This window comes from Aphidius gifuensis, linkage group LG3, assembly GCF_014905175.1.
Source record: "Aphidius gifuensis isolate YNYX2018 linkage group LG3, ASM1490517v1, whole genome shotgun sequence".
NCBI classification, from domain to species: Eukaryota; Metazoa; Arthropoda; class Insecta; order Hymenoptera; family Braconidae; genus Aphidius; species Aphidius gifuensis.
In genome coordinates this window covers 727,567-741,873 of record NC_057790.1, presented here as the reverse complement: position 1 = coordinate 741,873, position 14,307 = coordinate 727,567, and the positions used below count along the sequence as shown (strand labels likewise).

The following is a 14,307-nucleotide window of genomic DNA, read 5'->3' as shown; positions in this document are numbered from 1 at the left end:
CTACAAAATATTTTTCATCCAATTTTTAAACGTACAAATGAACGACGTCTCTGACAACTAAAAAAAAAAACACAAACTGACAAACATAATTAATTAAAACAAAAAATACAATCACTCATCTTTTGTTGATGTCTTTTTAATTTATTTAGCATCTTTTAAAGAATAAAAATAAAACAAATTAAGCCGTTGAAAAATATGAAATATATTAAATTTATTATTATCATTTGTAGTATGAAAATAGGATAAAATACACACAGCCATATATACATAGTCACAAATCTCGATATCTATATAATACAATATTTCATTTGTACATAACATGTATATAGATGTGTATGTATAATATTAAACGCGATGATATGTGTTCAGTGTGCGCGACCCTAACGCGCGATTCACATTGAATATATCTATCTCACTCTCGTGTGAATTCAGAACTAACCGTAAATCAAACACCACTGGGGCCATTAGGACGCCCATAACTCGCCGATATCTCGAGGACCGCCAGCTTATTATATCCTGCATATATAATTCCGGTATGGAGAAGTGAGCGCATCCGTTGGGTAAATTGTGAACGTTTCGTATACATAACTTGGTATATATATATATATGTAATAATGCTTTCTCCCACTTGAATCATCTTTACTACCCTCTACCTCTTCTCCCTGTCTCTCCCTTGCCTCCCCCTGGCTCCCTCGTCTTCACCATCATCAAGTGAACAGCTTGCATTGATGGAAAGACTTGCGTAAAATATTTTTCTGCTTAATCCAATGCTCAATATAATATATATACTCTAAAATCATAAATTTATTTTCTTCTTTTTTTATTTTTTATTTTTTTTCATGCTCTTCTTCTATTTGAAATATACATATATATTTTTTTAATATTACTTGCAAAATATTATATATAGGTAGTATTTTATTTTTTCATAATAAAAATAATAAAATAAATTTGAAATATATTATTATTATTATAAAAAAAAATAAATATTGTCATCACTTTTTGAATATATTTTTATTTATTATTTTAACAAAAAAAAAATATTCATTTTATTTAATGATTTTTTTTATTTTTATATGATGAAATGTGTCGATAAAACAAGACCAAGTGAAATATATGCTGAATCGGTAATGCAAGTTTTAAAAATAGTATGTGTGTGTGTGTGAGAGAGGGTGAGAGAGGGTGAATGGAGTGGTGGGTGAGTTATATAGTAAAAGGGAAAGAGTTAAAAATGGTTAACGTCCTGAACGAGGATGGAAAACAGTGTTTGCCAATGGAGAAATTAAACCAAGGCTTGTGTCAATATCGCTTCGGCTTTTGCCTACTCATTCCATACAACACTCTGGCTGCTGCTTTTACTCTTCCTCTACTATCAATGTATCAAAGTTATATCTACACCCATCTCTAAAACCCTTCTCTTTTTTTTTTTTCTTTTCTTTTTCTACTTGCTACTTTTTCTCTTTCTATCTCTCTCTATTAACTATTTTTTTTTTTATTCGAATGATGATTTTAAAATTTTTTCTTTATTTTGTACTTATTTCTTTGACTCATCAACCAAAAAAAATTTTAATTAACAATGTGGTCATTAAAAAAATAAAATCATAATAAAAAATTAAAAATTACTTTTTAATTTTATCAACAATTTTAATTATAATATCAAATTAATTTTTTCCCATTATAATATTTATAAAATTGAGTCAAAACAAAAAAAGCTCTTTTCATAGATAAAAAAGCTACATGTTAAATACTATTTTGCCAAAAGTATAACAATTTTTTTTTTCACTTTAAACAAACATAGGTCGAATATAAACAATCTCCATGTACTTAAGACTCTTTCTCTTAAATTTTTTACTACTTAAGACTCTATGTCCACTAGAAACACTTAAAAAAAAGCTCTAATTCTAAAAATGTTATTTTATTTATATATTATTAATACAATAACAATGCAATTCCGCATTTGAATCAGATAATTTTTTAAATTAAATATATAAACCATACAAGCGTGAATATATTAAAAATTATTTTTCCCAACAGACCGAAGCCAAAATTACATGTCTGATAAAATCATGAATACATGCTCGCTTCATACATACATGTGCATTTGTGAAAAATAATTATACATGTATATATTAACGCATAATTATATAGTTAAATTAATATACACATATAGATGCGTATATTGTTTGATGGTAATGGTAAATATATTGTAAATAGTTGGGTATATGTATGTATTAAATATATAGGTAGATGAAACAATGCATTTCACGAGTAAATCCTGAACGTTAAAGCATCCTTGATGGGGAGTTACCGCATTAGCCTTCATTCCCTCATTCCATCATCTCTCTCTGTCTTTATCAAACCCACCAACGCATGCACGTACACATTTATATGGTAACATGTTACAATGTAACATACTTTTAACTCCTCTCTCTCTCTCTTTCCCTTCCTCTCTTTTGATCATGCCAGGCTTAATGTTCAACGAAATGGCATTCATTATCGAAACGCTGCACGTTCTACAAGTACAACCATTTTCCCTTCTCTCTAAATTCTCTCACCCCTTTATTTTTATTTAACCCAACCACCCCCCCATCTATCCACCCACTCACCCTTTCAAAAATTATATGATCAACAACTTTCTACATCCAAAATCATGGATTAATTGTAACGAGGCTTTATGGCTCTTCATCAGCTGAAAAATAAATATATTGTTTACTTGAAATTTATTTTATTTTTTTGTTATTTTATGGTCAAAGTAGATTATATAGTATATTCATTAAACATAGAGATTATTTGTCAAAAATAATATTTTTAAAATAGGTCAGTATTACTGGATGTGGAAAATTTTTATATTTTTTTTTTATTTTTTTAGTTTTTAAATAATTTTCATGTTGAAAAAACACTGTTGGTCTTGCAAAACACATATCTAAAGTTTAACCAGAAAAATTCATAACCTATTTTTTTATATATTTTTTATTTTTATTTTATTTAACCCCAGTAAACTCTTTATTCTCATTCCACAACCTACTTCCAAACGAAGTAAACAACCTACGACGAAAATAAAAATAGATAAAAGTTTAGTATACATATATTTTGAAAAAGCTTTTTTTTTTTATTTCACAGATCAATGACTCGGTGAATTTTCATCTACGATTTATTTGTTACTTGATTTTTTCTATCATTTATTTTAATAATTTTAAAATTACAATAATTTATTATTTAATAAATTTATTGCATTAATTTTTAATTACTTTTTAGAAAAAAAATCGTGGAGTAAATTTTCCGATAGTCTCAATCCGGAGAAATTTTTCTTTCCATAAAAAAAAATTCGATATTTCTTGGAATTATATTTCCACGTCTCAATTACGCGAAAAATAAGAGGAAAATATTTCCAAGATAAAAATAAAAATCGTGACTTTTAAGTTGATATTTTATTTTCGGTGTTATTTCCATGTTTTGGGTTAGTATTTTTAATTGTGGATGAAAGCGGAAGATGGAAAATTCAGCCACGCAACAATTGTATGTTATTTTTGTTTGATTTTTATTTTTAATTTTCGTTTTTTTTTTTTATTTTTTGTTTCGTGAAGATGTAGCTATTTGTGTGCCGTAATATATATTGAGATGAACGCGTGCGCATTGCGTGAGGTCTAAACGTGGCGCTGATGCTGCTGGTTGGCTCTTGGAGTATACTTTGTTCACTCGTGTTCATTCGGTCGACCAGTGATATACAAAACGGTCCATGCCACCGGCTTTGACGCACCGTGCGCGCATCGCCGGCGTCGATCGCGTGGTGGTGCTCCTGACGTAGGGCACTTTAATTTATTTAAATCAAAATACAATAATAACAACAAGTCATTCAATAAGTGATTGATTAAATATAATTTTTAAATTAATTAATAATTATTTAGTTTCCAAAAAAAATTGACAGCTTTATTTTATCATCATTTTTGTTGTTTATTTTTTATCGAAGAGGAAAGTGATTTTCATTTAATTCGTGAAACTATTTTATGGATTAATATTTAAAAGTGAATTTAAGACTTTTTATTTATGCTCATAGTTATTTGATTGAAAAATAATCTCAAAATTTTAAAAGTGGGTGAATATTTGCCTTTTTTTTTTTTGTTTTTTTTTTTTTTTTCGTTTTTAATTTAATTCATTTGAAATGAATTTTTTTCTATTAACTGGATAGTAACAAAGGTAAAAATTCCAGTGTCAATTTAACGTCAAGTGTTGGATATTTGTCGAACGTACTTGAATTAGTTTTTTTTTTTTTAAATACCAAAGGATATTCAGGTGGAAATAGATAAAAAAAATATTGAAATGAAATGTGGATGGACTCTTTGAATATTTGAAATAGACTATTGAAAATTTACTTTGATGTACATGCGTGCTTCATTGTAATGTGAAAGCATGTATTTATTTGGAAATGTTACTAACCGGTGTATTATTGATCGAGATCAAAGCCCATTGGTACTTGAATTACCATTAATTTGACAAATATCGTTTTCAATTTAAATTAATAGCACAAATAATATACTTTAATGTAAAATCTAGCCAAAGTTATTTACCAAAACTATTCTTAGATAAATAGAAAAATAAAAACAGCAAATAAATATTTAGTCATAATTTTTAAGTGAATTCAAAGTGACGTTGTGAGACAGTGCAATAAATTAAATTAATTAAAATTCATAATTGTGAATTCGACATATCAATTTTTTTTGTGTTTATATTTGTTTAAACAAATGAGCTATTATTAATCTGGAGATTTTTGGCGCACATTTTATATTGTGCCATTAAACTGTAAAAATTAATTCAACACTGGAAAATGAAGATGCTCTCTTCTTTCTTCATCTCAAGGTAAATTTATTATATAATTTTTTTTTTTTCTTTATGTTTATTGTATCGATTGATACTATTGACGACAAATTTTCCGGTTAAATCATTGTGGAATTAAATTTCCTGATAAATAATTTACCAAAAAAAAAAAACATCCTGTTGCTTGTATCAGTACAAAAAGCACGATGTATTTTTTAAATTGAAACAAAGCATCAAAAAAATGATAAAATATAAACAAAATTATTCAATAACAATTTAAAATTTCTTAAACAATTTATTAATTTCTTTTTAAAATTTATTTCCATTATTTTTCTTTGATAAATTTCAAATTATTTCATTTGAAAATTGATTAATTAACAATCCTATTTTAATGACTCAATATTATCATTATTTTAAATTCAATTAATTAATTATTTATCAATTAAATATCCTACGAAATGTCTATTTTATTTTTTTTATTTTTTGTAGTATTTTCTCTTTGCAATAGGTAGCTAAGGAAAATTTTTCTTCCGGATATTATAGAGACAATATTTAGCCATGTAATCAACTAACTTGTTCTAGAAAGAAAGAAAAAAAAATAAATAAAACACAGACTTGAAAATAAAGTATATCATAACGAGCCCAATAAATTTATCTTGTTAGACAAACAACTCGAGAAAAATATAAAGAGCTTTTTTTTATTTTATTTGTTGCTTTATTTATTTATTCATTTTGCCATTATTATTATTGAAAACTTTTTCATTTTATATTATTTATAAATTGTCGTCCACTTTGTACTCAAAGAATGACAATATAAAAAAACAACAAAAGTGTATCCAGCTCGTTTTAATTTTACGACAACACGCAATTCAGTTTCATGGCATTCAGTACAACAGTCGCATTATTTTCATGACAAACAATTGATCGCTCTATTTTCTTGTCAAACATATATATATTAAAAAAAAAAACAAGCACCATAAACACTATAAAACGTGCGTTTTTTATTTTCATATTTATTTTTCCACTTAACTCTTAATAAATTGCTATTACACTCAAGTATTTACCTCATTTAATATTTTTCTCACCTTTATGGCCGACAAATTTGTTTATGATTTAATTCTTTGGGCTTTTAGATCCTGCTTAAACAATTTTTTTTTTATTCTGTAATATTCTACAAAGTATAAAAAAAATAACAACAAAAAACTTGATAATTATATAAAAAAAAAAAACAAAAAAGCTTGCATTAGAGCTTTTTTTTTAACATCAGCGTGAATATTTTTTATTAATTAATTTTTCATTTAATTTTAAAACTCTTTATAATGCACAATTTTAAAATATATTTTTCCATGAAAAAATAATTTTCTTTTACAAATTAAAAAAAAAGAAAATTGATATAATAATACTTTTTTATTTTCGTTTTAATTGAATGTCTTTGAGCAGTTTATTATTAATGAGAAAATTATAGATTGGTAGAAATTCAAAAGGTAATATGCTTGCTCTCCTTGGTTGCTCATAATACCTTAACAAACGGCCATTCAAAATTGTCGATGGATCAAAGGGAGTTTGATAAGTCGCTCCCGGGCGATTTTACCATGCTTATAATTTACATCACGCTCTGTCGAACCTTTGAAACGTTTACTTTGCAATGTTATGGCTCCAGAGAATGCTAAAATAATTTTTTATTTAAAAAATTCAATATTTTTATATTTTCAATTAGGCAAATCAATAGCAACATTATATTATAATTTTAAATATTAATAATCACTCGAAAATAATTGTAAAATAATATTCAAAATTAATTACGATTATTTATATAAATTGCAATTTTTTAACTAAACGTTTTTAAATATATTTTTTGTATTTATATATAAAAAATTTATACAAAGTGACAAATTATAAAATATTTTTATGATTTGTCAGCCCAAATTTAAATGTAATTTAAATATTTTATTAAAAATATAATGAAGATATGGGTTCGTTGTGATTGATATTTATGTTTAGTAGAAATGTAATCATGTCTTATCGTGGTTAAGTCAGCAAGCGCTTGGCTACTGTTTCAAAATGATTAGTTCGAATCCTATGGAATGGAATCCTTCATAGCTCCAAACCTATATTCAGTAAAAATCCTTGTTCATATGATCAATAAAGTATTTAACTTGGTAATTAAAAATGGTTTAAACCATTAAGTTGTGAACAAATTTAGATCATGTATCTCGTGTTTGGGGCAGATACTTCTTGGCATAGAACAAGTGGAGACTCAAAGTCCACCCTTGTACTATGCTAGGTAGCATTTGCCCTAAACACCAGATACTTTTTATTTTTGACAATGCAATTGTAACACTTCAAATCATATATATCAAAAACAATAACAAATCAATATATTAATTATATAACTAATGTTTCTATTGTTTGACGTTGAATTTTGTAAATGCAGATTGATTGATGGCATATCGTTAATATTATTATCCAACATACATATTGTTAAATAACCCGAGGCAAAATCTGTGCTTGCATCAACAACATTGGAAATTCAAAATAATTGTCTGTTGGAAATTTAATATCTATCTTTGTTGACTCTAACAAGCTAAAATTAAAAATAAAAAAATATATATTTCATCATGCTTTATTTCTAAAATAATATATTATTAAATTTGATTGAAAGCAACAGAAATTTTTTTAAAAATATACCATTGTTATTATTATTTTTTTTTAATATATTCGTGTGGAATTTTTTGAGCGACATTTGTTATTCTCTGTTGTGTCAAAGGTTTAATGAAAAATGAAATAAAAATCATGCGTAAATTGGATTTTTAAAAAAGAGAAGATAATTTTTTTTTATTGAAATTTTTGGTATCATGTAACAAATCTCTTCTTCACACTTGCTGGCGTAAATTTCTGACATGCCATAATATTTGGTGTTGCAATATGGCTTTGAAATCGGAGATTCTAAACTCGAGCTTGTAAAATTCAATACCTTTGTTTCATCTATAATAATGATATAATACACAACGACAGAAATAATAATTTAAAATAAATAAAAAAAATAAAAATCATTGACAAAGGTGAAGAAAAAATATAAAAAAAAAGCTATCGAGTCTTTGATCTTTGTGACGTCAAGGTGAAAAGTGTTGTAGCTGATGAAAATTGTGCTTGAAAAAGTTACATCAGAGTACAAAAAACAAAAAAAAAAAAATATAAAAATAAAAGGGAAGTAAAGAAAATATATATATAAACTCGGTCTGATTTTTTTTCTCTCTTTTTTACTCATCTTTTTCTTCTTGAGCTTTTCTATATAACTATCATCCTTGACCCAACAGACTGAAAGACTGCTGGTCTCGTTAGTCAAAACGATTCAGATCCCTTCCATTCATTTATTTTACTATCTATATATATTTTCAAGCTTTTAATCGCCTTGGTCCATGTTCACAAATCGTTTTATCCTCAACTTTTTTTTCTACTAGTCTGCCATATCTTTTACTTTACCCTACAAACGTCATTCGTTAATTCATCGTCATATAATATTCTCAGAAATATCCCTCAAATCGACCTTTGAACAATTAAGATCATACATTTCTTTTTTTTTTTTTTTTTTCCTTCTCTTCTTTCCTACCCAACCCCCGAAGTAATTTCTATAATTTTCCATTTAGAAAAAGAATAAAAATTCAAAGAAAAAATCCTTGAAAAAAAAAAAATGAAAACTCAGTGAAGCCAGTTCTTGTTACTCTCAATTAAAGAAACCTTGATGGGCTCTCATTTTATATAAGAAAAAAAAAAAATAATAATTTCTGTGTGTGTTGGTCTTTTGCGTAAACACGCGATAAAATATTTCTGAAATTAAAATGTACCGCCTGAGGATGTAAAAAACGTTTGCACTTATGTTCAAGTATATAATGAATTTCTTATTTTATTTATTTATTTTTTTCATTTGTATTTATACCCTCAAAATAATTAATTTAAAATAAATTTAAAAATAAAAAAAAATAGATTTTTTATACCCTTTAAAAAATTAAATAAAATAATAAAAGTTATGAAAATGTCACTTACGCTTATTTGCCTTCAACGACGTAACAAAATATAGAAAAAAAATTATATCGTAAATATAAAAATAAATAAAAAAAAGTAAAGTTAATAAGCCTTGAAGAGTGCACGTGCCCAACAGTTGCGAATACTTGAAAATGGTAATAAGTATGGGCTTGAAAGGTCGAGAACTAGTGCAACAATTGAGAAGGGTTGAAAAAGCATATAATATAGCTCGGTTATGCCGCGTTATGTAGACAGATACCTATATAAACAGAGAAAATATTATATGATGAGACAAGAGTATACAGAGTATACAGAGTTGAGTGCTTCGTAAGAGTATACCTCTCTCATTTTGCATATATATATTGTGTATAAATGTGTGCCTGTAGTATTTCACAGTGTATAAAATTATATAACAATATGCATGATGCTGATGATAGTGGTGTGATGATGATACCACAACTTTGTGTTGCTGGTAGATACTATATACTCGATACACAATGTTAAAGTAAAAAAGAAAAAAAAAAAAAAGTTATGCAAAGCTTAAGATGAAGTAGAGGAAAAAAAAAGGAAGAAGAAGAAGAAGATAAATAAAAAAAAAAAAAATACAGAGAAGAGAGAATGAGGGCCAGAGGCGAGGCATAACTCGTTGATGAGATTATAATCAGGCAGTAGGGATTAAAGCTAGAGCAAAGTCTTATGCGCGACAACGACCATAGTATGTATATATATTAGTGGAACTATAGGCCAAAGACTAAGTAAAACAGTTGGGTGGTTTTTCGAGGGTGGTTTATATATATATAGCCGAGAGAAAGAGAAGCTGGATGAGATCTAATAGCGTCAAGCCATCAGGGCCTTTGATCCCAAGAGCTACCAAACATCCTTTTATATATTTAACCTTCGTTAACCTCTCTCTTTATATATTATACATATATATTTATTTATTTATTTTTATATTTAATTTTTTAAGCATCATTCAACACTTGATAATCATAATAATACACACTAAAGTCTTTTGTTTTTTAATTTAATCATTTTTTATTTTACCAACAACAATTTCATTTAATTTTTTTCTTTTCTTTTATAATTTTTTATTATTTATCGAGTTGGATTGATAATTTAAATAATTAAATATTTATTTGAATTTGAAAAAAGCTCATTTAAATAATTTTTAAACAACTTTTTATAATTAAACAAAAAAAAAATAAACAAAGTTAGCTTTTTTCTAGTTTTAAATTTAAAAAATTTCTTTAGTTTGTTATTTATACACATGTGTTTAAATATATTCAAGTTTATGGATGTGTGCATGTGTGGTTTGTACAAATTTGAAGCTATTATTCTCTGGTGTTTCTAAGTAATTACTAAAACATTTCGCTTTAGTGGTTTCAACTACCTAATATGTATTTTACAATTATTTTATCATTTTGTAACTTGCCAAATAATCATCTCTCTCATTGTTTGTTTTTGTCTAAATTTTTTTAGAGCTTTTTTTTTTATTATTTCTATTGATGTGTATACATGTGAAGAGAGCTTTTTGAAAACCTATCGAATTTGTAGGATATATGTAGGATTCAAATAAAACAGGCCAATAAAATAAAATAAAAAAAAGAAACGATAAATAAGCTATATAAAAAGTTTTATTTTTTTTTATTTTGTTCATTCATCTTGTATAGATATGCCATTTCGGGCTCGTTGCCACCTGCTGCCACATTGAAAAATCATCGCAACGAGGTCCTTCGTATAACTCGCACAAAACTTACAAAAAAAATAACAAATATAAAAAAAAAGCAGCACGAATGTCAAGAGAAAAACCATTACTATCCCTCACTCATCGAATTTTTATACCAAACGATCTACAGATTCGACAAGAAAAACGTTTGAGATTTATATATTTTTATTCTTCCCTTCTTCTACTTGACATTTAGGATCCTTATTCTTTTCTTCCAATGTCGTCGCTTTATTCCTTTTTTTTTAGTATTATTTCCCCCTTTTTATAAAAGGTCTTTGAATGATATCGGACTGGTCTTACCACCCACAAATATCTTAACAATTGTTATCTCAAATTATACCATTTATTATTATCATCAATTTCATTCTATCTCACGTTTCAAGTATTTTATTTAATTTTATTTTATACTCTTAAAAATAACAGTCAAAAGAAGAAAAAATGATTGATAAATTTAAAGCTTTATTATTTACATAGCATACAATTGAGCAGTCCAAAAAAAAAATTCACAATAGCATGTATTAAAAATTAATTTATCAAGTTTAAATTGTTCAATGTAAAATGAGTTATAAAATTAAATTACTCGATTGGTTTTTTCAGGAAAGTTTTTGGATTATCGATGTAAAATATAATGACCAATATTTAATCGATAATTATGAGGTATTTGTTAATTGAAAATAATTGACATAAAGTAAAAAAATAATAGACAATTGAGGCAGTGAATAATTTTTTTTGAATAATCATGAACAATGAATGAATCAATAAATGAACAGCAACATGTCATTTTGTCGTTTAACAAGTATGAGAGATGAAAATTATATATATATAAAATTGAAGGCATTTTATGGATCGATCGGGCGTATCGCATGAAATTACGTTAATTGGACACTGTCAATGGGGGAAAAACACGAGACAGTTTATTCTGTATATTGCAATGTGTCGAGTCACTCGACAAGTGGACATGCCGTGTATGTTTTCACTCACTCCATCTCACCTTGTCTCCAATATTTTATTTATTTAATTTTTATTTTAACCCCTTGTTTTTTTTTTTGTGTATTTTATCCCCCTTGGAAATATATATCCAGCTTCTCTCGTTGCCATTGTATATTGTATTTGAAGTGGCGTCCTCTACGTCAACCCTCTAAACTGCGCAGCCAGCCAGTAAACGAGACACTCAATGTATCGATTCAAAATTCAATGCTCGTTATACACTTACAAACGAGCCAACTAGATACGCACTTTTTTTTTTTTTTTTTATTTAATATTTTTATCCCCTAAATTTATCCGAGATGTATATAAAATATCAGAAATATTGTTTTGCCATTTTTTCATTTATTAAATGACATGTTTCATTTATTTTTTGGACTGCTTTATTAATCTATTCGAAATTTTATTTATGAAATTTTAATAAATTTAAAAATACACTTGTTTCATTAAAATATAGTTTTGACTATTTTTTAAAATTAATATTAAATGAACAAGAAAAATCATAAGGATTTGTTGGGAGAATTGGAAAAACACTGAGGTCAAAGTCAATTTTCATCATCTTTGTTTCCTACCCAAGTCAACATAGATAATCAAAATTATATTCCAAATATATTTTGTATCAAATAGTAATTACTTATTATGAATTAAAAAATTATTCAATATAGTACTATTATTTAGCCAAATAATTTACCTGAAAACGTTTTTAAATATATTTTTTGTATTTATAAAAATTTATACAAAGTGACGAATTATAAAATATGTTCATAATTTGTCAGCCCAAAATTGAATGCAACTTTAATATTTTATTAAAACCATATCGAAAATATGGATTCGATTTGATTGATATTTATGTTTAGTAAACATGTAATCATGTTTTATCGTGGTTAAGTCAGTAAGCACTCGGCGACTGCTTCTAGCATGGCGGGTTCAAATCCTGTCAAAGCAAGTTTGAAATTCGTTCCGTTCAGCATGGATTCATATACACATTAATTAGTATGTTAAATTATTGCTTACGAATGGATTCTGGAACCTACACAAATCTTATAAAATGTATATTATCTGGTGTTTGGGGCAAATACTTCTTGGCATAGAATAAATGGAGACTCGAAGTCCACCCTTGTTCTGTGCTGGGAAGTATTTGCCCCAAACACCAGATACTTTTTATTTTTGACAATGTAATAGTAACACTTTACGAAAACAATAACCAATCAATAAATTTGACATTTCTTCTCGTACTTTTCAGAAAAAAAAATAAAACCATCGTCACCATTATATCAGAGTTATTTTAAATTTTGTGATTAGTAAATACACTCACTGACTCACAGGCACATCTCTAACATCATTACACATATTCTTTTTTTTTTTTTTTGGAGTAGGTTGTAAAACTTGATGACGTCGTTTCAGTGCCTAAGCCATTCCGTTTGTATTTTTTTTCTCATTCGATCTCTCGTTTGTTGCTATGTATGCTATCGTCAAACACTGTAATTATTTAAAATATAAATAAACGTATAAATTCAAGACAAAAAGCCTCGTACGTCATCATTCTCCAAACAGAAATAAAAAAAATAAAATAAACAAGCACAAGTTTTATCATTTCATATATGAAAATAAAATTTCAAAAATTTAAATCATTTCGCTACGAGGACTCTTGATAATAATAATAATAACAACAAAAAATATATCTAAAAAAATGACCTACATTTGAATGAAATTTCCTTAACAATCACTCTGCTCATCACCCCAGGGAAATTTATCTTCAGAACACTCGCTGATTTAAATTACACAAATGTAATATTATTGCTTGAAGTTTTAAAATAAAATCAAAAAACTTTATTTTTTATTTTCCCACACAAATATTGACCTGTCCACGATAAAATAAAAAGGAATAATTAAATTAAAATTGAGTATATGTATTTCGTAATTTCCCTAGATAATTATCGAAAAAGAGAAATTATTTCATGTTCATTAATTAAATATTAGGCATAGCAAATTAATGAAACGTATATTTATTCCTCCTTTTGGTTGATCTTTGTGAAGCAAAATCTATACACACGTGGTAATTTCAAAGGACACAAATTACACGTGGACAATTTTCATCTGGTTGTCATGTACATATTCTCGTCACTTTCATCATAGTCTCTCCCTCACTTGGCACCCTCATTGCCATCACCCGTCAATGTCGTATTACTCTGAGAGGGTGAATTCCAGCGTATATATTCCAGTGTCTCAAGAGACACGCCTCGTCGCTCATATGTACACAATAATATCTAAAGCTTCTCTAACTATGGGTCACAGATGAACACACGTGTAAACATTCAAATGGATCTTCATTCAAAATGGACCAACTTCAATATATACTTTTTCAAATAAATACATACACAAACACTCTACATATGTTTAATTCAAAAAAAAAAAAAAACAACACCCCATCACCCTATGTCGTTTTTGAATTTACTTTTTTCAATTTAAAACTTTTTTTTAATAAAAAAACCAAAAGAATATTTTTTATTTTTATTTAATATATATTATTTTTTTATTTTTGAAAAATTTTGACATGCAAATTTATAACACGAAGGATAAAAAATAGAAAAAAAATATAAATGGGAAAAAAAGTTGGTTTGTTATTTCTGCTAGTAAAGTTTTATCATAATTCTGGATAATTTTTTAATATTTTTTTTATTTTGACGTCACACCACTATTACCTGGTACTGACTTTTAATTTTAATCATCGACTAGGGAATTATCAAAGTTTATTTTGTCGTGCC

General features: G+C 26.7%; 1 protein-coding gene across 7 annotated transcripts in view; it reads left to right on the top strand.

Moving 5' to 3' along the window:
* Positions 1–14,307, top strand: part of LOC122851242 (probable serine/threonine-protein kinase yakA) — a 151,671-nt gene that overhangs the window by 46,394 nt on the left and 90,970 nt on the right. Inside the window, exon 1 of one of the 7 annotated variants that reach the window (XM_044150348.1) lies at positions 3,713–4,851. The exons of the other annotated variants lie outside the window; for them this stretch is intronic. The gene's annotated coding sequence lies outside the window, so the exon portion shown is untranslated. Of the gene's footprint in view, positions 1–3,712; positions 4,852–14,307 lie in introns of those variants that run through there. 7 annotated transcript variants of the gene reach the window in all.